Source organism: Argopecten irradians, chromosome 2 (assembly GCF_041381155.1).
Source record: "Argopecten irradians isolate NY chromosome 2, Ai_NY, whole genome shotgun sequence".
NCBI lineage: Eukaryota > Metazoa > Mollusca > Bivalvia > Pectinida > Pectinidae > Argopecten > Argopecten irradians.
The window spans coordinates 41721699-41748044 of NC_091135.1; the positions used below are offsets into that span (position 1 = coordinate 41721699).

The 26346-nt window shown below is 35.7% G+C and overlaps 1 protein-coding gene across 2 annotated transcripts in view; it reads left to right on the top strand.

Moving 5' to 3' along the window:
* Positions 1–78: 78 nt before the first annotated feature.
* LOC138315533 (uncharacterized) overlaps positions 79–26346 on the top strand; it is a 263516-nt gene continuing 237248 nt past the window's right edge. For both annotated transcript variants that reach the window (XM_069256626.1, XM_069256629.1), the window contains exon 1: positions 79–261. The gene's annotated coding sequence lies outside the window, so the exon portion shown is untranslated. The remainder of the gene's footprint in view (positions 262–26346) is intronic.

A 26346-nucleotide genomic window follows, 5' to 3' on the forward strand; every position in this document is an offset into this window, starting at 1 on the left:
ACGCGAGGTGTAAACCAATTTATAATCACGACAACAGAGTATTTGTAATAAGAACCATTTCCGGCATGTCGTGAAAAGATCGAGATTTTTATATAAAAAAATATAAACAAAAACCCTTGTTTTGGCATGGTTTGGAGGAACTTTTTAAAGTATCAATTTCATCGTTGTGATGCTGGAAAGATTCTATAGTCACAAGCTATTTATCATCGTATAAGACCATGTGTCTGACCAGAAACATCCAGGCCTACGTAAACATGAGCCGTGAGTGTTTTGTTGGTTAGCCTACTATGATGTCCGAGTCGGTGTAAACAAATGAGTTGATAAAATTCCATTGACAAATTCATCTATGATAGCTTGTATTTCCTTTTACATATAAATCAGACCGATAGCATATTTACGTCAACAGTGTGTGCAACGGATTATCCCCGGCATGTCTATTTGTTTTGGTTAGTTTGTTGAGATTTTATACTGAAACCATTTAATCATTATATGAGGATGGAAATACGTTCACAAACTATTTATTATCGTATGGGACCATGAGTCTGACCCAGGGGAGAGTTTTGTTAGGTCCGTGCAGAACGACTAATGTACATGTGTTGGCTTGTTTACCTGGTTGTAAATCGTTATTGTGTGTGAAACCACTGGTCAGAGACAGGCGATTTGTGTGTCAGTGTGCACGTGACTGTCGATAATTAAGACTCTAATTTTAATGCATCTTATGCTGATCACATAGGCATTGGTTTTATGTAACATGTATGTACATGGGCCTAGTGTATACTACTACATTTTAACTCATTTAGAGAGAAAGGGAATTGGAAACACATTTCAATAATATTTTAAGGTGAACACTTATATAAACACATTTCAACAATATTTTAAGGTGAACACTTAAGTGATTAGAAATAATTTAAACATTTATGGTAAAGAAATGAAAATAAAAACTTAGCATTAAGAATGTAAAATTATTCAAAACATCATCTGCAACATTCACTTATTAAATAAACATCTTAATTACCAGTAGTTGAATTATATTTCTTTCTAATGTTCAGTTGTAAACAATTTTTAATTAAATATATAATTTTGTTAAAAAAACTCCCCCTAAAAAAATTGGAGTAGAAACAAAAATCAAAATAAAAGTACACTGAAATGGTGATGCCTTATGAAAAATTCTAAGTCCCAAAAAAGTACAAAAAAAGTACACAACATTTTTCATAAAAAATTCTAAGTCAAAAAAAGTACAAAAAAAGTACTCTGAACATTTCCCATTCATCCTGTGAAAAATTCTAAGTCCAAAAAAAGTACAAAAAAAGTACTCTGAACATTTCTCAAACCATGTGAATAATTCTAAGTCCAAGAAAAGTACAAAAAAAGTACTCTGCAAAATGACTAAGTCCCAGAAAAGTACAAAAAAAGTACTCTGCAAAATGACTAAGTCCCAGAAAAGTACAAAAAAAGTACTCTGCAGAATGTTTAAGTCCAGAAAAGTACAAAAAAAGTACTCTGCAAAATTTCAGAGTCCAAAAAAAGTACAAAAAAAGTACTCTGCAAAATTTCAGAGTCCAAAAAAAGTACAAAAAAAGTACTCTGCCCTGATGGTGTGTCTGGAAAAAGTACTAAAAGAGCATGCTTTTTTTGTACTTTTTAGAAAAAGTACTAAAATATGTCACTAAAAGCATCATAAAAGCATGCTTTATTTCGGTATGGGCTGTACAAAATCAATGTATTATATGTGTGAATGTCTGTTTTGAGAGACTGTAGTATTTCATGTTGTCCTATTTAGGTCAGGACTACCTCCCCTGTACAAAATCATAGTGTTATATGTGTGAATGTCTGTTTTGAGAGACTGTAGTATTTCATGTTGTCCTATTGAGGTCAGGACTACCTCCCCTGTACAAAATCATAGTGTTATATGTGTGAATGTCTGTTTTGAGAGACTGTAGTATTTCATGTTGTCCTATTGAGGTCAGGACTACCTCCCCTGTACAAAATCAATGTGTTATATGTGTGAATGTCTGTTTGAGAGACTGTAGTATTTCATGTTGTCCTATTGAGGTAATACCCCCTGTACAAAATCAATGTGATTGTTGCTGTTTTATTTCATGTTGTCTTTGAAGTGCTTTTTATGTGTGAAGTCATGTTGTGTCTCCTTCTAAAGCGGATTGTTGCTGTTTTAAAGTGCTTTTTAAAGAGCATGCTGTGGGAGACAATGAACAAGGTAAACACACCATCCAGTCATATAATAATGACAACAGGCAATTAAACCAACCATCTATATGTTAATTTATCATCAAGACAAAAATCAAAATTGTGGATTCTTTTATAATTCAAAATTCAGAAAATTTCCATCACCCTTAATTGACAGCAAATAAGACCTCCCTCCCAGAGAAGAAAAAAAGGTCAAAAGTGGTGAGGGGTGACCCCTAACCTTTTAACCTCCGTGCCGTGGATCGAACCCGGCCGGCTAGGTGAAAGGCGAGTGGCCTGACCACTACACCATCCATTCATCAGTAGCGGAAAAGGCAGTCAGAAGGTGATATCTTTTCTGTTACGACAGTAGCTAGTCAATGCATACAATAAGAACAAAAGACATGATATCGATAAGAGTTCAATAGCCTGATGGATCAGGGGAGATAAATCTTTTGCTGTTATAAATTATTCAGGCTATATATTACCATCCTCCTAATTGGGATCATTCTCCTTTAATGTCAAAACCAACAAGGATTAACACTTTTCTTTTAACTTCAGAACTCCTTGAGTGTTATCTACGTAATCCTATTTCCCTCTTTGAACTCTCGAAGCGGTAAAACTGGTTTGATCAGGTGACTGATAATATCGCTCATGCTGAAGATGCATGCTAAACAGCATGCTTTTGTTATTTACCATGATTTATATTTAATGTAAAAATGGTTTAAAAAGTGAACAAAATGTACACAGATGTCGTTTAATTTCTATTTTGAATTATATATATTATCAAATCATGATCAATTATTATCGGCATTCAAATTGCGCTTGAGTGAACTATACATTTTAGTGGATATATTTGCATTTTATTCTGCCTGAGTCAAAAAAAAACTTTAATAAATCAATAAGGCTACATTGTACAACAACTAAATGAAACTACATACATATATGTATTGGACTGATGCTTATATACCACTCTTATTATATAAGTATGGCCACACTAAATTTTATCATGAACAGCACTTCGGTCATCATAAGTTTACGATTTTTTCCCCAAAGTACAGTCTGAATACACTCAAAATGTGTTGAAAATGCAATTGACCACTGCAGATATAGTATTTTTAAACAATTTTAATTGGGCGGAAAGCCACTAGTCTAATCACTTGTAATACCATGTTCAGTATCGGGTAACTTTTTCCCAAAACTGCTCTTTTTGCGATTAAAAATTCCCAATTTGTTACAAAAACCTTTTTCCCAAAATACCCTGAAAAATCACTGTGCTCTGCATTGCGTCTTTTTCGATTTGCATGATTTGATTTGTCTGGTGAGGTTCCCATACGTTGGAGAAGTACTCCAGTTTGGGTCTGACTATGGATTTGTAAGCATGTTCTTTTATATCTTGTGAGTTTATCTGGAGATTTCGTTCAAGAATCCTAGTGTCTTGTTAGCATTTGCAGGTATGTTGTTGATGTGTGTGTCGCATCTTAGGTTATTTTTATGATTCCTAGATTTTACCTGTTGTAATTTGTGGTCGTGGAGTTTGTATGTATAATTGGTCTTTGTGCGTTTGTTTGAGATGCTAAGGACGTTACACTTGTCCGGGTGGAAGGACATTAATCAATCTTCCTCCCACCTACCTGCTGCGTCTATAGCTAGATCTTCTTGTAATTTAAGTGCAGCTTCTTCTTGTCATGTTCAGAGTACCTTATAGTGTATATAAGAGCACTTGTATCAATTAAAATGTCTTCTTATATGCTATATTTGTGATCAGCCATTTGCATTTACTACAATAGGCTCCTGCGCTATTTGCTGGTCCGATTTTGCCAAACAAACTGTTGGAGTACAGTGCCGTGCCAAAAGTATTCGGTCACAATGGCGGCGTGTTAACGTCGTGTCAATAACATCGCTGAAAATGGCCTTGGCATTCATTGTAAACGTCACTGATGATGACGTGCGTCATTTTTAGGTTTGCGTATGACGTCATGTTACGTCACACAATTTTTTGTTGTCGTCTGCTTTCTGTTTTTCCCGTGGACGTGTATTGCCAAGATGGGCCGAAAAGGAAAAGAACTATCAATGGGCGTTAAAAATATGATCGTAGGGATGTTTAGGAGTGGATATTCACGACGAAAGATAGGTATGATGTTAAAAATACCCAAGTCCACAGTTATTGACATTGTTAACAAATTTTGTACATGTGGTTCAGTGGAAAACAGGCCGAGAAGCGGACGACCAAAGTTAGTGAATTTGCGGGATTATCGTTCTTTGGAGAGGATTGTTAAAAACAATAGGAGGGATTCCCTTACTGATGTTACCATTAAATACAATGAGCAAAGTAATGTTTCGACTTCTAAAAGAACACTTCAGCGACATCTGAGCCAACATGGGTATACCAGGTGTGTTTCTAGGAAGAAACTTGTCGTGAAGCAGAGTAACCGAACTAAGACACTTGCTTGGTGTAGAGAAAAGCGGAGATGGACAATATATAATTGGAAGCGAGTTATTTTCTCGGATGAAAGCAAAATAGTTATTGGACAGGACCACAGAGTTTATATATGGAGAAAGCGGGGTGAAGGATGGCGACCGGATCTTGTGCAGCCGCGTAATACCCAAAACAAACTCGAGGTTATGATTTGGGGGTGCATTTGTTGGAACGGTGTGGGGACATTAGCTCAAGTGGAAGGAAACATTAATGCTGCAAAAATATCAGGAGGTTTTGGAGGAAAATCTTTGGCCAGTTCTTGCCAGACATTTTCCTACTGGTGGCTATTTTTTCCAAGACGACAATGCCCCAGTTCACCGTGGGCGAGGTCCACCCAAGACTACATCGCCCAGAACGGAATTAATGGAATGAGTTGGCCCGCTCAATCACCAGATTTAAACATAATTGAAAATCTTTGGTTATTAATAAAAAGAAAACTTCAGTCTCGAGTAGCAGCTGTGAAATCGGCAAATGACTTGTTCTCCGAGATTCAGAGGATTTGGACGGAGATCACACCTTGCTACATTCAAAGCTTGTACAACACGATCCCTAAACGAATTTTAAACGTAATCAGATTGAAAGGACATCTTACAAAATACTGAAGGTAAGTATGTAATACCGTTGCAATCGACTGTGTAGTATATCAGTAAAAGTAATTTGGAATTCGTTTCGTTTTAACCGTCATGTAAACACGCCGCCATTGTGACCGAATACTTTTGGCATGGTACTGTACCTGGCATATTCACAACTGAATACGATGGCATGATTATTTGGTTCCATCAATGCAATTCACACGAGTTCTATGTCTTCTCCAGAAATATACATTTTTCTCATATTTTACTGAATTTTACAAGCAGCTTCACAAATTACATATCAACAGTAAGACTGGCAGTTAGCCAGGGTACATACCAACAAATAATGAAGTTAGTTTTGTTCAATTGCAGCAGTAATGAGTTATAGGCTTGCAAAATATCACTGTTTAAAGCCTTAGATATAAACAAATATCGTTAAAATATCCTACATCTTTTGATTCATATTGCTCTGTCCTTGTGGCTGAAAATCGCTGACAACTATGCCCAATTGACGCGTGTTTTCAATAAACATTTCCAATTGTTGCTCTAATGCTTCAAACCGGTCCATTCTGTCCGCCATCTTAGAACCGGAAATGCAGACGTTTATAGTCAGTTTCATTATTTTCAGATGATTTCAGTTAGTTCGGAAATATACTATCTATTCTTCTCTAAGTCTATTCATATCATTTGCAAAAAAGGTAAGATATCAATCGACTTAAAATTCCATACTTAAAATCAAGTAATGCTTTATTTTGATAGACAGATATTCTTTTCACTTTTCTGCTAATGACTATAATAGCGGAAGTGAAACAAGGGGAAACAACTCTGAATCACCGTTAAATGGCACGATGTCCTTTCAACTTTTGCCGGTCCGTTTGAACTGTCCGTTTATGTGTAGCGTACTGGTGTATGCGAAAACCCTTCTATTGTGTTTTGGAGATCGGAAGGAGGCGTTTATCTGGTTACTATATCAACTGGAACTTTCTGTGTCATAAAGTCTACATGCGATAGTGTAACATTTACCCCGGATAAGTACAGTGGCATACATGTGCATGCATATTAGATAGGCATCTAAGCTTGTACGTTTTTTATTAGAAAAATGCAATCTTTTAAATCAAGTTCAAAATGGATGCTGAAGATTCCTGTACTTTATCAATCACAGAAAACATTATCTAATGGTTAGTAGACAACCGTTACTGCAAGTGTATACTAAGTCAAAGAGTGTATGGGGACAAAAATGCCTCTTTACAACATCATTTAAACATTGTGCAGAGCCAAAAAAAGAATACAGAAATTGATGTAACTAGGGAGAGCCCCTTCTCTGAACTGTCAACAAAGGAAAAGGGTAATTGACAATTATTGAACCATACATTTGTTCCTTTGATTATATATCATACAATGCATATAATTAATGATAAATGTAAATAAAATGTAATGGCCAGACCAGGGTTCCAACCCTGTACTCAAACTTGGACGCTGTACTGGTTGAGCTACATGCAGCTACATGTACCTTGTCACCAATACCAATCGAGTCCAAGTACGCTATGTAACAGGAGAAGAGAACATGTAGCAGCCAGACCGAGATTCAAACCTGGGACTCAGGACACTAGCCAAATACTTAACTGCTGAACTACCTAGTCGCCGATGTTTAACCCAGTATGATCCCGCTACAGCTACATAGATGATACATATGGAGTGAAGAAGTAATTCTAACAATATAGACAGAATATTAACAAATTTTCGAGGCGATCTATCTGGTTGTTAAGACTTAAAAAGAACAAATAAAATTACATTAAGGACGGTCACATAATTTCACATATTAAAACAGAACATATGAAGAACATACAGATAAACTATAGGGACATTTGCAATGTGTATTGTCTGGGTGATCCCTTTGGACAGTTATTGACAGTTATCTGTATGTTAGATATATGTGTTCATTAGGGCTTTTCACCAAATGGTGAAATTAGGGTTTTTCGCCAAATGGTGAAAAAGACCTATTGTTTTCATTAAGTTTCTTATTCTTATTATTATTATCCCCTGCCCAACGAAGTTGGCAGGGGATATACAAATGGGTTCCGTCCGTCTGTCTGTCCGTCCGTCCGTCCATACGAATGGTTTCCGGAGCATAACTCTAAAACCAGAAGAGATATTTCCACGAAACTTCATAGACACATTGGTCTTATGGTCTAGTAGTGCCTTTTGCTATTTTAAGGTTTTCACTTTTTGTACTTTTTTCTGTAACTATGGAACCATTGCTGAAAATGGCAGATTTTTTGTAAGAATCGTTTCCGGAGCACAACTCTAAAACCAGCAGAGATATTTCCATGAAACTTCATCCATTTTATGTAGGACTTCTAATTTTGTATTATGCTTTACTTTTTATTTAATATGCATGCAGTAAAACTCAGATATATCAAACTCAATTATTATGAACATTCACTTAATTCCTATGTAACTCGTCGCTGTTTAAAAACAAATCAAAAATCGCACTGCTAGCTGCTGAACTTTGTTAAAGCTAAGATTGATTCTGGTATTTTTCAAAGAAGCAAATGTTTTCAAAGTTGATTTCACTTTGTTAAAAAAAACATAAATATGTTTTGTATATATTCTTCAATTGCAGTTGGGTTTTAAAATACTTTCCCTATACTCTTACTAGCATAAAAAATTAATGCATTAATTGATTTAGCTCTCCATTGGCGGGGGATCTGAATGACTATGAGCTTGTTCTTCCTTTTTTGTGAACGCTCTATTGGACAAACGGTAAGATATATGATAAAAATTATTTCAGTATGTTACTGCCATATGCATGTACATATATCTGAAGGTGTTGTTCCACAAACAAAATTAAGTAGGTCAAAAATCCAAAATTGGCCACCATGAGTGATGGACGCAAAACCTAAAAACACAAAAACTGCTATAACACAAAAAGTATGAAAGCTAAGCTATTCCAAATCTGAAGACATTTGTATTGTAGGGAAAAGGTACATATCTAACTTTTCCTCATTTAAATACGTGTTTTCACAAAATATGTCTCGATCGTTAAACAAGCTCGCTATAGGTCAAAGTTTACAGAATGTGACAATTTTGAAGTTCCATCTTTTTTCTATTGCTATCATTATAAATCAGCTAGGCTCTCTTTAAGTCCTATTCTTTATTAAATATTTGGTAAATTATATAATGTATGCCTATATTGATATATGTAATATTATGTATCTTGTAAGAATATCTCATTTTTCTATGGACAAGGTGAACCATTGTTTCTGTTTTAGTTAAAGATGACTGGGGAACACTATCATTTTAGGGAGGAGAGTGTTAGCTTTGGAATTGGTGGTTACAGAGTTGAGTTGATTTGAGAATCTACAGGTCGAAGATAATGACACAATGTCATTTAATGTCAAAAGGTCAATAGGTCCTTTGCTGTTTGTTCCACATTGAGTATCTAGAGCATTATAACAAACAAACAAATAGTTTTTTCTGTATAGTGATTACTGTCCTAGCCCTTACCTCCACCTTGCTTGGGCACACAGTAAGTCTAGGTAACAGTTGGTTAGTAGACTAAAAGGTATCACACCCCTTTTGCACACGGGAGTCACTCTACTCATTTAGTCTTCAGGTTCGACAACGGATTGCAAAAGCGTTTAGAATTAAGGTTGACCACGGTAGGTGACATAAATGTTTTAGGACTACTTGGGGTTGAAAAAGAAGTGACAACCAGGTTTCGACTAAAGGTTGACACGGGAGTGCACAGTTGTTAGACTTTATGGTTTGAATAGGATGCACAAAAGATGAATTAAGGTAAGTATATGTGGGACAGTCTACGATGTGAATACGGTGGTTCCTTTAGCAGGGGGAACTTATGTGTAATGGGTAAGGTGATTGTCAGTGTCGTAAAGTTGTGGGGTTTGGGTGGGGTGAATTTGGGAAGGATTGGGGTTTCTTTATATTCGTATTTGAGTATTGGGTTTATGGTGTGTGTTCTATGGTGTATAGATTTTATGGTACACTTTTAGACAGGGGATACAAGATTTTGGTTGTATATGTCATGGGGTGGATGGTAGTTGGAGTCTTTTTTCTTATCATTAGTTTACTGTTAATTGTATAATTGGTCTATATATTGCGTTTTCAGAAGTAGTAAATGTTTTATGGGTAAATTACATTAAATATATATATATATATATATCATTTACATCAAGCATTTTCACAAGTCAAAAACAACTTTGAATTGCAGCAAAAACCAGTCCTAATGTGCTTTTGAGACACTTTTTCTTTTATAATAAGCTATCAGTAATACAATCATATACCGGGTAATACATAGATTTTAAACAAAAAGATTTGGTGCCTATCAATTAGTTGTCTAGCGATACCCTTGTAGATCGTCTTTCATTAAAATAATTACACTTTTATAATATTTTTTCTTGCTATTTTAAGTTCTAAAAGTATTGTACGTAAAAATAGCTTAATTACATATTCTTTATTAAAAACTGAACGTCTTTTAAAAGATCATGCAGAATTAAATCCACTTCAAGCTATATGACGTCCTCCACTAATTGGTGGCTAGTCTACCTACAAGTACCCAATTCAGCTTGTTTTGATTCTTAATTACCGGTACACACAATAAGTTTATGATCCCAACCCCGCAAGTTATCTTGATCGTATATTGCGTCATGGTTCAATAATTACAACTTGTCAAACATACAGGTAAGCCACAGTATCCAGCTATACAGGTGCCTCAAGGTGACCATCGATAATGGCCAGAGGGCAGAATCGTTATCTTCTGTGTTTGTGTGTTTGCACGGCTTTATGAGAATGGGGACAGTATCTTTATATAAGATGTGATTTTAGAATTGTTTCTATGGAAGTTTGTTAAGACAAACAAATATACTTTACCGTTTAAAAATCATATAGGTCCATGAGTTTGAAACACATAATTACCATTCTTATTAGATACATGAACATGCTGGTTGTAGAGCCTGGGTAAACATGTACACCGGTTCCCGGGGGGGGGGGGGGGGGGGGGGGTTGTAGATTGGGATGAGGGATGAGGTATACGTAAAAACTAGCTGGCAAAACATATAGTAAGTGATGCTGAATACACCTCAATTATTGTCATGACAGGCAGCCGTGAAGTGGAGCTGACGGTAGCTGTACAATGCGTAAATCATGCATGTCTGTCACAACCTTGAATTTACCAATAATACATGTATATATTATAATCAAAATTAATGTAGATTAGGTACTTATTCAACATTGTAATATGGTATTTTATATACATAGTCATGATAATCAGGTTTCTGATATATGTAAAAAGCCAGTGTAAAAAATTAAATTAATGAAAAGATATTGGATGAAATATGATATTCCAATAATCTTGAAATAAATGTTTTAGTTAACTATACACTTGGTATTTAGATTATTTTTAATTTCAATATATAAAGCTTCATTAACAAATAAATTAAAATGCACTACCAGTTAAAACACATATCCCTATTGACTAGCATTGTTGTATAACTGTACGTATTTGTGTGATGAGTACAATGTACATATGTATGTAAGTATGTAGAGAGGCTGCCACCTAAGTACAGCATGCTATAAATGGACCTCCTGGGGTTGGGATAAGGTACTACATGTATACAGGTGTTGTTAGTCTGTGATACACTTGACTGAACATATTGAAGGGTGCCCAAAGAAGGCCCCAGGCCCCTAGCCCCACTCTGACCAATGTTAGGTAATTTAGATTATCATACCCGTGTGGTTGATGGAACCGTATGAAGTCCAAGTGACCATGGCAACTGCAGTCCTAGCCTATGGGTCTACCTTTCGAGCAGGCAAATTTAAGTGAACAATATACTACATGTATGGATCATACATTAATATTGTTATCATATAACTCACGCGGTTTGTAAAAGAAGGTCAGATTAGAATATTGTCAAATTGTCAAATTATCAAGGTTTCTAGAATTAAAATAATTATGACGAATTCACAATCTAATCAACAACTATGAATCTACAGTTTAAATGGGTAGAAGTTGGATTTATTTTGATTCTGTCTGTTTGATTTGTTATCAGACATGTGACCTACATTTTAGCAATCGGTCCTTTGAACACTGGTGATGCTCACGAACAGCCACATGCCCGATAATATTATTTTGCTTTCTTAAGCCAGTGCTTACAGGTTCCTCAATCGGTTGAGTGTAATAAAGTGTAATTTCTAATGCCGATTTTTAATGTCTATGGACGATTTCTCATTTTTCCAATGCTTTGCAACGCGCCAGGTTTCATGTAGCAAATGTATACGTATTATACAAACTATTTTGCGCACCTTGCCGTTTAGAAAACTATATTCCATACATACATAGTTTAACATTTTATGAAGAATTTAATTTGTGTATGTTTATATGTCCTTGTTTTTTATTATGTCCATCAATATATTCTTTTTAATCAAAATAATTTGCCGATCAAAATATCTCTTTAGCGATGATTTGCTTATACTAAAAATCTTACTCCACGCGAGGTTCATCACTTTATGCGTACGAAAAAGAATTTCATCTTTAAACTACTTATCACTAGCTAAGAAAAATAGTTTTTACTGGGAACTATCCATTGATGAGACATAACTAGTATGTGGTTTACCGTACGCAGTTAATTTGCAACGCAGTTAATTTGCTTTTATAAATTCTATAATTAACGTCCTTATTTATAAATTAAATTGTATGATAATATATGTTGATACATTTTACTTTATATGTATCTATTCAAATAAACATTACACTACGAATGATTTCCAGTAATTAACGGCAATTTTTATGTTGCAATAAATATTATGTTTCTGATCGCAATAACTATTTCTATCTGTTAAAGTCCAATGAATACATATTTTCTCATATTTCTGTGGCACATCATCTAGTCTGTCTGTGGTCTGGATGTAGTGGATATTTTACCTGGACACGATGTCCACCTGTAGTGGACACCGTGTTCACACGTAGTGCACTCCGTGTCTACCTGTAGTCTAAACCTCGTGCACTCCGTGTCCACTCGTAGTTCACACCGTGTGCACAATGTGTAACCTTTAGTCTACTACCAACTGTATGTTATCACAGCTAGTACATGTGTGTTCACAGCCTGGTTGCAACCATCGTGAATATTTATGTTTAATTGAACTGAATTGTAGTAAAATTGGATATTAATGTGAGAAAGTGCAGGATTTCATATAAACTTAATGACTGCCTCCACTAGGGAACATAGTCATCACCACTTGATTACTAGTGGTAAACTAAAGAGAAGTTCTCTCTTGCTGGCTTGTGTTGGCATACACGGTACATGAATTGGATAATTAAAAATAATTTGATTTAGGCTATACAGTATTTATATTTTATTTTAACACCTCTATGTATATTTTGCATTTTATTGATTTGATTAAACTTAAATGAAACATTTTACCATCAATAGGAAGTTTGCTGTATATCATTGGGAAAGAGGTATTTTCCAGTCAAAGTCCAAGAGGGATCTATAGTAATGCCTTTGAGTTATGTAAACAGAATACAGAGGTAAATCCAATACAATGTTTCTGTTCATGTATTTTAATGTTTATTTCATTTTAAGATGATACTTCTTAGAAAGGAATGAACTTGTTAAACTTTCTAGAATTGAGAAGACATTTCAAATGATTAAGATATAGAAGTTGTACTTTAGACATGAATACGGCTTCATATGTAAATTCTTATATCTAATAAAATGACAAAGATTTGAACTGGATATGCAATTACTGTCGATGACGAAATAAAATCATCACACCAACATCCTCAGCTTGTTTAAAATTTCAAAATCCGAAGAACAAGAAATCAAATTGGAATGGCCTAATGATACAGTGTATAAACTAGGAGACTTTTTGTATATGATGTTTATCAATATCTAGCTTGATGTTATAGGATATCAACATCATTAGATAAAATAGCAATTAACACTAATATGTAAGGAGAGGGCATGTATAGGCATGTTACCTGTTGCCAAATTCTGATTGTCTTTAACATCAGACAATAAAATATTTTGAAATGAAATAGACGTCAGACTTGGTCAAGTTTTACATCTGATAATGTCTCTGTGTTTTAAGCTTATGGATGTGCTAGGAGAACCAGTTAAATGTTATGGAGAAGAAACTAGACGAGGGAGAAGAAGACACACCAGGTAGGTTTAAGCAGTTGTGACTAGGACTTGGTACATATCACAATCTATTTTACATAGACTTTTCTGAGTTACAGACAGACAAACCATTTTAACGCAAAGCCAGCCAGACCAGAGTTAATTTTGAGTTATCTAAAACTGTTTAAAAAAGAATATATTGAATATTTAGCAAAACTGTAGTCTGGACCAACAAGACATTTAATACATGTTTAGTGCGGTAATACAATGATCATTGTTAGCTCGCCTAATCGAAGAATAGGGGGAGCTTATGTTGTCACCCCGGCGTCGGCTTTGGCGTCGGCGTCGGCGTCAGCGTTGGCGTCCCATTTCACGTTAAAGTTTGTTAGCTCACCTATTCAAAGAATAGGGGGAGCTAATGTTGTCACCCCTGCGCCGGCGTCAGCGTTGGTGTCCCATTTCACGTTAAAGATTTTGAGCAAGTTTCTATTTCGTCAATTGTTTAAGCTTAAGTCATCATAAATGTTTATGATTTTATTTTCCTAATGTGTATGGATGCTGAACGTGATAATACAACCAATTTGGGGCCCTTTAGGTTTTTTTTGAGTCTGTTAATTTGTCATATTTCCATGTTAAAGTTTTTGAGCAAGTTTCTATTTTGTCTATTGTTTAAGCGTAAGTCATCATAAATGTTTATGATTTTATTTTCCTAATGTGTATGGATGCTGAACGTGATGATACAACCAATTTGGGGCCCTTTAGGGGTTTTTTGAGTCTGTTAATTTGTCATATTTCCATGTTAAAGTTTTTGAGCAAGTTTCTATTTTGTCTATTGTTTAAGCGTAAGTCATCATAAATGTTTATGATTTTATTTTCCTAATGTGTATGGATACTGAACGTGATAATACAACCAATTTGGGGCCCTTTAGGGGTTTTTTGAGTCTGTTAAAGTTTTTGAGCAAGTTTCTATTTTGTCTATTGTTTAAGCTTAAGTCATCATAAATGTTTATGATTTTATTTTCCTAATGTGTATGGATACTGAACGTGATAATACAACCAATTTGGAGCCCTTTCGGGGTTTTTTGACTGAGGGCACTGCTTGATATTTTTAAATAGTAAATACTTGAACATTATCTTCTTCTGAATAGGCGAGCTTTGCTGTTCTCCAACAGCTCAAGATGGTGGAGAAGAATTCCAATATACTTCATAACAAATTAAACAGACAAACAAAAGACCCCCTGCTGCTAAAATTAATCACTGTTAAGATCCTTGTTGCAAGAAGCATATTTTTTGGTGCTTGCAATAAAATTTATTTAGGTGTACAATGTTGATCCTGTCTGTCCCATCCTTTCCTATTTTGATATGTGGTGTGCTCAAGTCTTACAGACAGGATTTTTATACCTTTTGTTTTTTCAGCCATGTTGAATTTGAAAAGGATGGCATGCAGTATATGAGGATGGTGTTTTACATCGAGGGGCATGAAAGGAAAGGCAAAGTTCAGTTAGAAGTACAAAGGGTAAGGTCAAATGTCTACAAGGTCACGAAAGGCAAAGTTCAGTTAGAAGTACAAAGGGTAAGGTCAAATGTCTACAAGGTCACGAAAGGCAAAGTTCAGTTAAAAGTACAAAGAGTAAGGTCAAATGTCCGAAAGTCCAAGAAAGGCAAAGTTCAGTTAGAAGTACAAAGGGTAAGGTCAAATGTCCGAAAGTCCACGAAAGGCAAAGTTCAGTTAGAAGTACAAAGGGTAAGGTCAAATGTCCGAAAGTCCACGAAAGGCAAAGTTCAAATAGAAGTTCAAAGGGTAAGGTCAAATGTCCACATGTCCACAAAAGGCAAAGTTCAGTTAGAAGTACAAAGGGTAAGATCAAATGTCCGAAAGTCCGCAAAAGGCAAAGTTCAAATAGAAGTACAAAGGGTAAGGTCAAATGTCTACAAGGTCACGAAAGGCAAAGTTCAGTTAAAAGTACAAAGAGTAAGGTCAAATGTCTGAAAGTCCAAGAAAGGCAAAGTTCAGTTAGAAGTACAAAGAGTAAGGTCAAATGTCCGAAAGTCCAAGAAAGGCAAAGTTCAGTTAGAAGTACAAAGGGTAAGGTCAAATGTCCGAAAGTCCACGAAAGGCAAAGTTCAGTTAGAAGTACAAAGGGTAAGGTCAAATGTCCACATGTCCACAAAAGGCAAAGTTCAGTTAGAAGTACAAAGAGTAAGGTCAAATGTCCGAAAGTCCAAGAAAGGCAAAGTTCAGTTAGAAGTACAAAGGGTAAGGTCAAATGTCTACAAGTCCGCAAAAGGCAAAGTTCAGTTTGAATTGCAAAGGGTTAGGTCAAATGTCCACATGTCCACAAAAGGCAAAGTTCAAATAGAAGTACAAAGGGTAAGGTCAAATGTCCACATGTCCACAAAAGGCAAAGTTCAGTTAGAAGTACAAAGGGTAAGGTCAAATGTCCACAGGTCGACAAAAGGCAAAGTTCAGTTAGAAGTACAAAGTTCAGGTCAAACATTCACAAGTCCAGAAAAGCTCATTTTAACTTAAAGGAAAATGTTTGGAAGAACTATTGTCAAACCTGTCTGGAAAAAGGAGGCAGGCAAATGGTTACTGTATACAGATTATTACATGTTCTCCCCTCAAGGGGAAGTGGGGACATTTACATGTATGCATTATAGAAGTTCTATTGGTTTCTGTGTAGGGACATTTACATGTATGCATAACAGAAGTTTTATTGGTTTCTGTGTGGGTACATTCACACGTATGCATTACAGAAGTTTTATTGGTTTCTGTGTTGGTACATTCACACGTATGCATTACAGCAGTTTTATTGGTTTCTGTGTGGGGACATATACATGTATGCATTACAGAAGTTCTATTGGTTTCTGTGTGGGGACATTTACATGTATGCATTACAGAAGTTTTATTGGTTTCTGTGTGGAGAAATATACATGTATGCATTACACAAGTTCTATTGGTTTCTGTGTGGGGACATTCACACGTATGCATTACAGAAGTTTTATTGGTTTCTGTGTGGAGACATTTACATGTATGCATTACAGAAGTTTTATTGGTTTCTGTGTGGAGACATATACATGTATGCATTACAGAAATTCTATTGGTTTCTGTGTAGGGACATATACATGTATGCATTACAGAAGTTCTTTTGTTTTCTGTGTGTGGACATTTACATGTATGCATTACAGAAGTTCTATTGGTTTCTGTGTTGGGACATTTACATGTATGCATTACAGAAATTCTATTGGTTTCTGTGTCGGGACATTTACATGTATGCATTACAGAAGTTTTATTGGTTTTCTGTGTGGGTACATTTACATGTATGCATTACAGAAGTTCTATTGGTTTCTGTGTGTGGACATTTACATGTATGCATTACAGAAGTTCTATTGGTTTCTGTGTATGGACATTTACATGTATGCATTACAGAAGTTCTATTGGTTTCTGTGTAGGAACTTTTACATGTATACAATACATTACAGAAGTTCTATTGGTTTCTGTGTGGGGACATGTACTTGTATGCATTACAGAAGTTCTATTGGTTTCTGTGTGGGGACATTTACATGTATGCATTACAGAAGTTCTATTGGTTTCTGTGTGGGGACATTTACATGTATGCATTACAGAAGTTCTATTGGTTTCTGTGTGTGGACATTTACATGTATGCATTACAGAAGTTCTATTGGTTTCTGTGTGTGGACCTTTACATGTATGCATTACAGAAGTTCTATTGGTTTCTGTGTGTGGACATTTACATGTATGCATTACAGAAGTTCTATTGGTTTCTGTGTAGGGACATTTACATGTATGCATTACAGAAGTTCTATTGGTTTCTGTGTAGGGACATTTACATGTATGCATTACAGAAGTTCTATTGGTTTCTGTGTGGGGACATTTACATGTATGCATTACAGAAGTTCTATTGGTTTCTGTGTGGGGACATTTACATGTATGCATTACAGAAGTTCTATTGGTTTCTGTGTGGGACATTTACATGTATGCATTACAGAAGTTCTATTGGTTTCTGTGTGGGACATTTACATGTATGCATTACAGAAGTTCTATTGGTTTCTGTGTGGGGACATTTACATGTATGCATTACAGAAGTTTCTATTGGTTTCTGTGTGGGACATTTACATGTATGCATTACAGAAGTTCTATTGGTTTCTGTGTGGGACATATACATGTATGCATTACAGAAGTTCTATTGGTTTCTGTGTGGGACATTTACATGTATGCATTACAGAAGTTCTATTGGTTTCTGTGTTGGGACATTTACATGTATGCATTACAGAAGTTCTATTGGTTTCTGTGTAGGGACATTTACATGTATGCATTACAGAAGTTCTATTGGTTTCTGTGTGGGACATTTACATGTATGCATTACAGAAGTTCTATTGGTTTCTGTGTGGGACATTTACATGTATGCATTACAGAAGTTCTATTGGTTTCTGTGTGGGGACATTTACATGTATGCATTACAGAAGTTCTATTGGTTTCTGTGTGTGGACATTTACATGTATGCATTACAGAAGTTCTATTGGTTTCTGTGTAGGGACATTTACATGTATGCATTACAGAAGTTCTATTGGTTTTGTGTGTGGGGACATTTACATGTATGCATTACAGAAGTTCTATTGGTTTCTGTGTGGGACATTTACATGTATGCATTACAGAAGTTCTATTGGTTTCTGTGTGGGGACATTTACATGTATGCATTACAGAAGTTCTATTGGTTTCTGTGTGGGGACATTTACATGTATGCATTACAGAAGTTCTATTGGTTTCTGTGTGTGGGACATTTACATGTATGCATTACAGAAGTTCTATTGGTTTCTGTGTGTGGACATTTACATGTACATTACGAAGTTGCTATTACTGTGTGGAAGTTCTATCATTACAGAAGTTCTATTGGTTTCTGTGTGGGGACATTTACATGTATGCATTACAGAAGTTCTATTGGTTTCTGTGTAGGGACATTTACATGTATGCATTACAGAAGTTCTATTGGTTTCTGTGTGTGGACATTTACATGTATGCATTACAGAAGTTCTATTGGTTTCTGTGTGGGGACATTTACATGTATGCATTACAGAAGTTCTATTGGTTTCTGTGTGGGGACATTTACATGTATGCATTACAGAAGTTCTATTGGTTTCTGTGTAGGGACATTTTACATGTATGCATTACAGAAGTTTTATTGGTTTCTGTGTGGGGACATTTACATGTATGCATTACAGAAGTTCTATTGGTTTCTGTGTGGGGACATTTACATGTATGCATTACAGAAGTTCTATTGGTTTCTGTGTAGGGACATTTACATGTATGCATTACAGAAGTTCTATTGGTTTCTGTGTGGGGACATTTACATGTATGCATTACAGAAGTTCTATTGGTTTCTGTGTTGGGACATTTACATGTATGCATTACAGAAGTTCTATTGGTTTCTGTGTAGGGACATTTACATGTATGCATTACAGAAGTTCTATTGGTTTCTGTGTGGGGACATTTACATGTATGCATTACAGAAGTTCTATTGGTTTCTGTGTAGGGACATTTACATGTATGCATTACAGAAGTTCTATTGGTTTCTGTGTGGGGACATTTACATGTATGCATTACAGAAGTTCTATTGGTTTCTGTGTAGGGACATTTACATGTATGCATTACAGAAGTTCTATTGGTTTCTGTGTAGGGACATTTACATGTATGCATTACAGAAGTTCTATTGGTTTCTGTGTGTGGACATTTACATGTATGCATTACAGAAGTTCTATTGGTTTCTGTGTGGGGACATTTACATGTATGCATTACAGAAGTTCTATTGGTTTCTGTGTGGGGACATTTACATGTATGCATTACAGAAGTTCTATTGGTTTCTGTGTGGGGACATTTACATGTAATGCATTACAGAAGTTTTATTGGTTTCTGTGTAGGGACATTTACATGTATACATTACAGAAGTTCTATTGGTTTCTGTGTGGGGACATTTACATGTATGCATTACAGAAGTTCTATTGGTTTCTGTGTTGGACATTTACATGTATGCATTACAGAAGTTCTATTGGTTTCTGTGTGGGGACATTTACATGTATGCATTACAGAAGTTCTATTGGTTTCTGTGTGGGGACATTTACATGTATGCATTACAGAAGTTCTATTGGTTTCTGTGTGTGGACATTTACATGTATGCATTACAGAAGTTCTATTGGTTTCTGTGTGGGGACATTTACATGTATGCATTACAGAAGTTCTATTGGTTTCTGTGTAGGGACATTTACATGTATGCATTACAGAAGTTCTATTGGTTTCTGTGTGGGGACATTTACATGTATGCATTACAGAAGTTCTATTGGTTTCTGTGTGGGACATTTACATGTATGCATTACAGAAGTTCTATTGGTTTCTGTTGTAGGGACATTTACATGTATGCATTACAGAAGTTCTATTGGTTTCTGTGTAGGGACATTTACATGTATGCATTACAGAAGTTCTATTGGTTTCTGTGTAGGGACATTTACATGTATGCATTACAGAAGTTCTATTGGTTTCTGTGTAGGGACATTTACATGTATGCATTACAGAAGTTCTATTGGTTTCTGTGTGGGGACATTTACATGTATGCATTACAGAAGTTCTATTGGTTTTCTGTGTATGGACTGTGTGGGACATTTACATGTATGCATTACAGAAGTTCTATTGGTTTCTGTGTGGGGACATTTACATGTATGCATTACAGAAGTTCTATTGGTTTCTGTGTAGGGACATTTACATGTATGCATTACAGAAGTTCTATTGGTTTCTGTGTAGGGACATTTACATGTATGCATTACAGAAGTTCTATTGGTTTCTGTGTGGGGACATTTACATGTATGCATTACAGAAGTTCTATTGGTTTCTGTGTGGGGACATTTACATGTATGCATTACAGAAGTTTTATTGGTTTCTGTGTAGGGGACATTTACATGTATGCATTACAGAAGTTCTATTGGTTTCTGTGTGGGGACATTTACATGTATGCATTACAGAAGTTCTATTGGTTTCTGTGTAGGGACATTTACATGTATGCATTACAGAAGTTCTATTGGTTTCTGTGTGTGGGACATTTACATGTATGCATTACAGAAGTTCTATTGGTTTCTGTGTGGGGACATTTACATGTATGCATTACAGAAGTTCTATTGGTTTCTGTGTAGGGACATTTACATGTATGCATTACAGAAGTTCTATTGGTTTCTGTGTGGGGACATTTACATGTATGCATTACAGAAGTTCTATTGGTTTCTGTGTTGGGACATTTACATGTATGCATTACAGAAGTTCTATTGGTTTCTGTGTGGGGACATTTACATGTATGCATTACAGAAGTTCTATTGGTTTCTGTGTGGGGACATTTACATGTATGCATTACAGAAGTTCTATTGGTTTCTGTGTGGGGACATTTACATGTATGCATTACAGAAGTTCTATTGGTTTCTGTGTGTGGACATTTACATGTATGCATTACAGAAGTTCTATTGGTTTCTGTGTAGGGACATTTACATGTATGCATTACAGAAGTTCTATTGGTTTCTGTGTGGGGACATTTACATGTATGCATTACAGAAGTTCTATTGGTTTCTGTGTGGGGACATTTACATGTATGCATTACAGAAGTTCTATTGGTTTCTGTGTGGGGACATTTACATGTATGCATTACAGAAGTTCTATTGGTTTCTGTGTGGGGACATTTACATGTATGCATTACAGAAGTTCTATTGGTTTCTGTGTGGAGACATATACATGTATGCATTACAGAAGTTCTATTGGTTTCTGTGTAGGGACATTTACATGTATGCATTACAGAAGTTCTATTGGTTTCTGTGTTGGGACATTTACATGTATGCATTACAGAAGTTCTATTGGTTTCTGTGTAGGGACATTTACATGTATGCATTACAGAAGTTCTATTGGTTTCTGTGTGGGGACATTTACATGTATGCATTACAGAAGTTCTATTGGTTTCTGTGAGGGGACATTTACATGTATTTACAGTATGCATTACAGAAGTTCTATTGGTTTCTGTGTGGGACATTTACATGTATGCATTACAGAAGTTCTATTGGTTTCTGTGTTGGGACATTTACATGTATGCATTACAGAAGTTCTATTGGTTTCTGTGTGGGACATTTACATGTATGCATTACAGAAGTTCTATTGGTTTCTGTGTGGGGACATTTACATGTATGCATTACAGAAGTTCTATTGGTTTCTGTGTGGGGACATTTACATGTATGCATTACAGTTCTATGGTTTCTGGGACATTACATGTATGCATTACAGAAGTTCTATTGGTTTCTGTGTAGGGACATTTACATGTATGCATTACAGAAGTTCTATTGGTTTCTGTGTGGGGACATTTACATGTATGCATTACAGAAGTTCTATTGGTTTCTGTGTAGGGACATTTACATGTATGCATTACAGAAGTTCTATTGGTTTCTGTGTGGGGACATTTACATGTATGCATTACAGAAGTTCTATTGGTTTCTGTGTGGGACATTTACATGTATGCATTACAGAAGTTCTATTGGTTTCTGTGTGGGACATTTACATGTATGCATTACAGAAGTTCTATTGGTTTCTGTGTGGGGACATTTACATGTATGCATTACAGAAGTTCTATTGGTTTCTGTGTGGGACATTTACATGTATGCATTACAGAAGTTCTATTGGTTTCTGTGTGTAGGGACATTTACATGTATGCATTACAGAAGTTCTATTGGTTTCTGTGTAGGGACATTTACATGTATGCATTACAGAAGTTCTATTGGTTTCTGTGTGGGGACATTTACATGTATGCATTACAGAAGTTCTATTGGTTTCTGTGTGGGACATTTACATGTATGCATTACAGAAGTTCTATTGGTTTCTGTGTAGGGACATTTACATGTATGCATTACAGAAGTTCTATTGGTTTCTGTGTGTGTGGGACATTTACATGTATGCATTACAGAAGTTCTATTGGTTTCTGTGTGGGACATTTACATGTATGCATTACAGAAGTTCTATTGGTTTCTGTGTGGGACATTTACATGTATGCATTACAGAAGTTCTATTGGTTTCTGTGTGGGGACATTTACATGTATGCATTACAGAAGTTCTATTGGTTTCTGTGTAGGGACATTTACATGTATGCATTACAGAAGTTCTATTGGTTTCTGTGTGTGGACATTTACATGTATGCATTACAGAAGTTCTATTGGTTTCTGTGTGGGGACATTTACATGTATGCATTACAGAAGTTCTATTGGTTTCTGTGTGGGGACATTTACATGTATGCATTACAGAAGTTCTATTGGTTTCTGTGTGGGGACATTTACATGTATGCATTACAGAAGTTCTATTGGTTTCTGTGTGGGGACATTTACATGTATGCATTACAGAAGTTTTATTGGTTTCTGTGTAGGGACATTTACATGTATACATAACAGAAGTTCTATTGGTTTCTGTGTGGAGACATTTACATGTATGCATTACAGAAGTTCTATTGGTTTCTGTGTATGGACATTTACATGTATGCATTACAGAAGTTCTATTGGTTTCTGTGTGGGGACATTTACATGTATGCATTACAGAAGTTCTATTGGTTTCTGTGTGGGGACATTTACATGTATGCATTACAGAAGTTCTATTGGTTTCTGTGTAGGGACATTTACATGTATGCATTACAGAAGTTCTATTGATTTCTGTGTAGGGACATTTACATGTATGCATTACAGAAGTTCTATTGGTTTCTGTGTGGGGACATTTACATGTATGCATTACAGAAGTTCTATTGGTTTCTGTGTGTGGGACATTTACATGTATGCATTACAGAAGTTCTATTGGTTTCTGTGTAGGGACATTTACATGTATGCATTACAGAAGTTCTATTGGTTTCTGTGTGGGGACATTTACATGTATGCATTACAGAAGTTCTATTGGTTTCTGTGTAGGGACATTTACATGTATACATTACAGAAGTTCTATTGGTTTCTGTGTGGGGACATTTACATGTATGCATTACAGAAGTTCTATTGGTTTCTGTGTAGGGACATTTACATGTATGCATTACAGAAGTTCTATTGGTTTCTGTGTGGGACATTTACATGTATGCATTACAGAAGTTCTATTGGTTTCTGTGTGGGGACATTTACATGTATGCATTACAGAAGTTCTATTGGTTTCTGTGTAGGGACATTTACATGTATGCATTACAGAAGTTCTATTGGTTTCTGTGTAGGGGACATTTACATGTATGCATTACAGAAGTTCTATTGGTTTCTGTGTGGGGACATTTACATGTATGCATTACAGAAGTTCTATTGGTTTCTGTGTGGGGACATTTACATGTATGCATTACAGAAGTTCTATTGGTTTCTGTGTGGGGACATTTACATGTATGCATTACAGAAGTTCTATTGGTTTCTGTGTGGGGACATTTACATGTATGCATTACAGAAGTTTTATTGGTTTCTGTGTGGGGACATTTACATGTATGCATTACAGAAGTTTATTGGTTTCTGTGTAGGGACATTTACATGTATGCATTACAGAAGTTCTATTGGTTTCTGTGTGGGGACATTTACATGTATGCATTACAGAAGTTCTATTGGTTTCTGTGTAGGGACATTTACATGTATGCATTACAGAAGTTCTATTGGTTTCTGTGTGGGGACATTTACATGTATGCATTACAGAAGTTCTATTGGTTTCTGTGTGTGGACATTTACATGTATGCATTACAGAAGTTCTATTGGTTTCTGTGTAGGGACATTTACATGTATGCATTACAGAAGTTCTATTGGTTTCTGTGTGGGGACATTTACATGTATGCATTACAGAAGTTCTATTGGTTTCTGTGTGTAGGGACATTTACATGTATGCATTACAGAAGTTCTATTGGTTTCTGTGTAGGGACATTTACATGTATGCATTACAGAAGTTCTATTGGTTTCTGTGTGGGGACATTTACATGTATGCATTACAGAAGTTCTATTGGTTTCTGTGTAGGGACATTTACATGTATGCATTACAGAAGTTCTATTGGTTTCTGTGTGGGGACATTTACATGTATGCATTACAGAAGTTCTATTGGTTTCTGTGTAGGGACATTTACATGTATGCATTACAGAAGTTCTATTGGTTTCTGTGTGGGGACATTTACATGTATGCATTACAGAAGTTCTATTGATTTCTGTGTGGGGACATTTACATGTATGCATTACAGAAGTTTTATTGGTTTCTGTGTAGGGTCATTTACATGTATGCATTACAGAAGTTCTATTGGTTTCTGTGTAGTGACATTTACATGTATGCATTACAGAAGTTCTATTGGTTTCTGTGTGGGGACATTTACATGTATGCATTACAAAAGTTCTATTGGTTTCTGTGTAGGGACATTTACATGTATGCATTACAGAAGTTCTATTGGTTTCTGTTTGGAGACATTTACATGTATGCATTACAGAAGTTCTATTGGTTTCTGTGTGGGGACATTTACATGTATGCATTACAGAAGTTCTATTGGTTTCTGTGTGGGACATTTACATGTATGCATTACAGAAGTTCTATTGGTTTCTGTGTGTGGGACATTTACATGTATGCATTACAGAAGTTCTATTGGTTTCTGTGTGGGGACATTTACATGTATGCATTACAGAAGTTCTATTGGTTTTGTGGGATTCTGTATGCTTACGAAGTTCTATTGGTTTCTGTGTGGGGACATTTACATGTATGCATTACAGAAGTTCTATTGGTTTCTGTGTAGGGACATTTACATGTATGCATTACAGAAGTTCTATTGGTTTCTGTGTGTGGACATTTACATGTATGCATTACAGAAGTTCTATTGGTTTCTGTGTGGGGACATTTACATGTATGCATTACAGAAGTTTTATTGGTTTCTGTGAGGGGACATATACATGTATGCATTACAGAAGTTTTATTGGTTTCTGTGTAGGGACATTTACATGTATACATAACAGAAGTTCTATTGGTTTCTGTTTGGAGACATTTACATGTATGCATTACAGAAGTTCTATTGGTTTCTGTGTGGGGACATTTACATGTATGCATTACAGAAGTTCTATTGGTTTCTGTGTTGGACATTTACATGTATACATTACAGAAGTTTTATTGGTTTCTGTGTAGGGACATTTACATGTATGCATTACAGAAGTTCTATTGGTTTCTGTGTGGGGACATTTACATGTATGCATTACAGAAGTTCTATTGGTTTCTGTGTAGGGACATTTACATGTATGCATTACAGAAGTTCTATTGGTTTCTGTGTGGGGACATTTACATGTATGCATTACAGAAGTTCTATTGGTTTCTGTGTGGGGGACATTTACATGTATGCATTACAGAAGTTCTATTGGTTTCTGTGTGGGGACATTTACATGTATGCATTACAGAAGTTCTATTGGTTTCTGTGTGGGGACATTTACATGTATGCATTACAGAAGTTCTATTGGTTTCTGTGTGGGACATTTACATGTATGCATTACAGAAGTTCTATTGGTTTCTGTGTAGGGACATTTACATGTATGCATTACAGAAGTTCTATTGGTTTCTGTGTGGGGACATTTACATGTATGCATTACAGAAGTTCTATTGGTTTCTGTGTGGGGACATTATCTTACATGTATGCATTACAGAAGTTCTATTGGTTTCTGTGTAGGGACATTTACATGTATGCATTACAGAAGTTCTATTGGTTTCTGTGTGGGGACATTTACATGTATGCATTACAGAAGTTCTATTGGTTTCTGTGTGGGGACATTTACATGTATGCATTACAGAAGTTTTATTGGTTTCTGTGTAGGGACATTTACATGTATACATTACAGAAGTTCTATTGGTTTCTGTGTGTAGGGACATTTACATGTATGCATTACAGAAGTTCTATTGGTTTCTGTGTGGGGACATTTACATGTATGCATTACA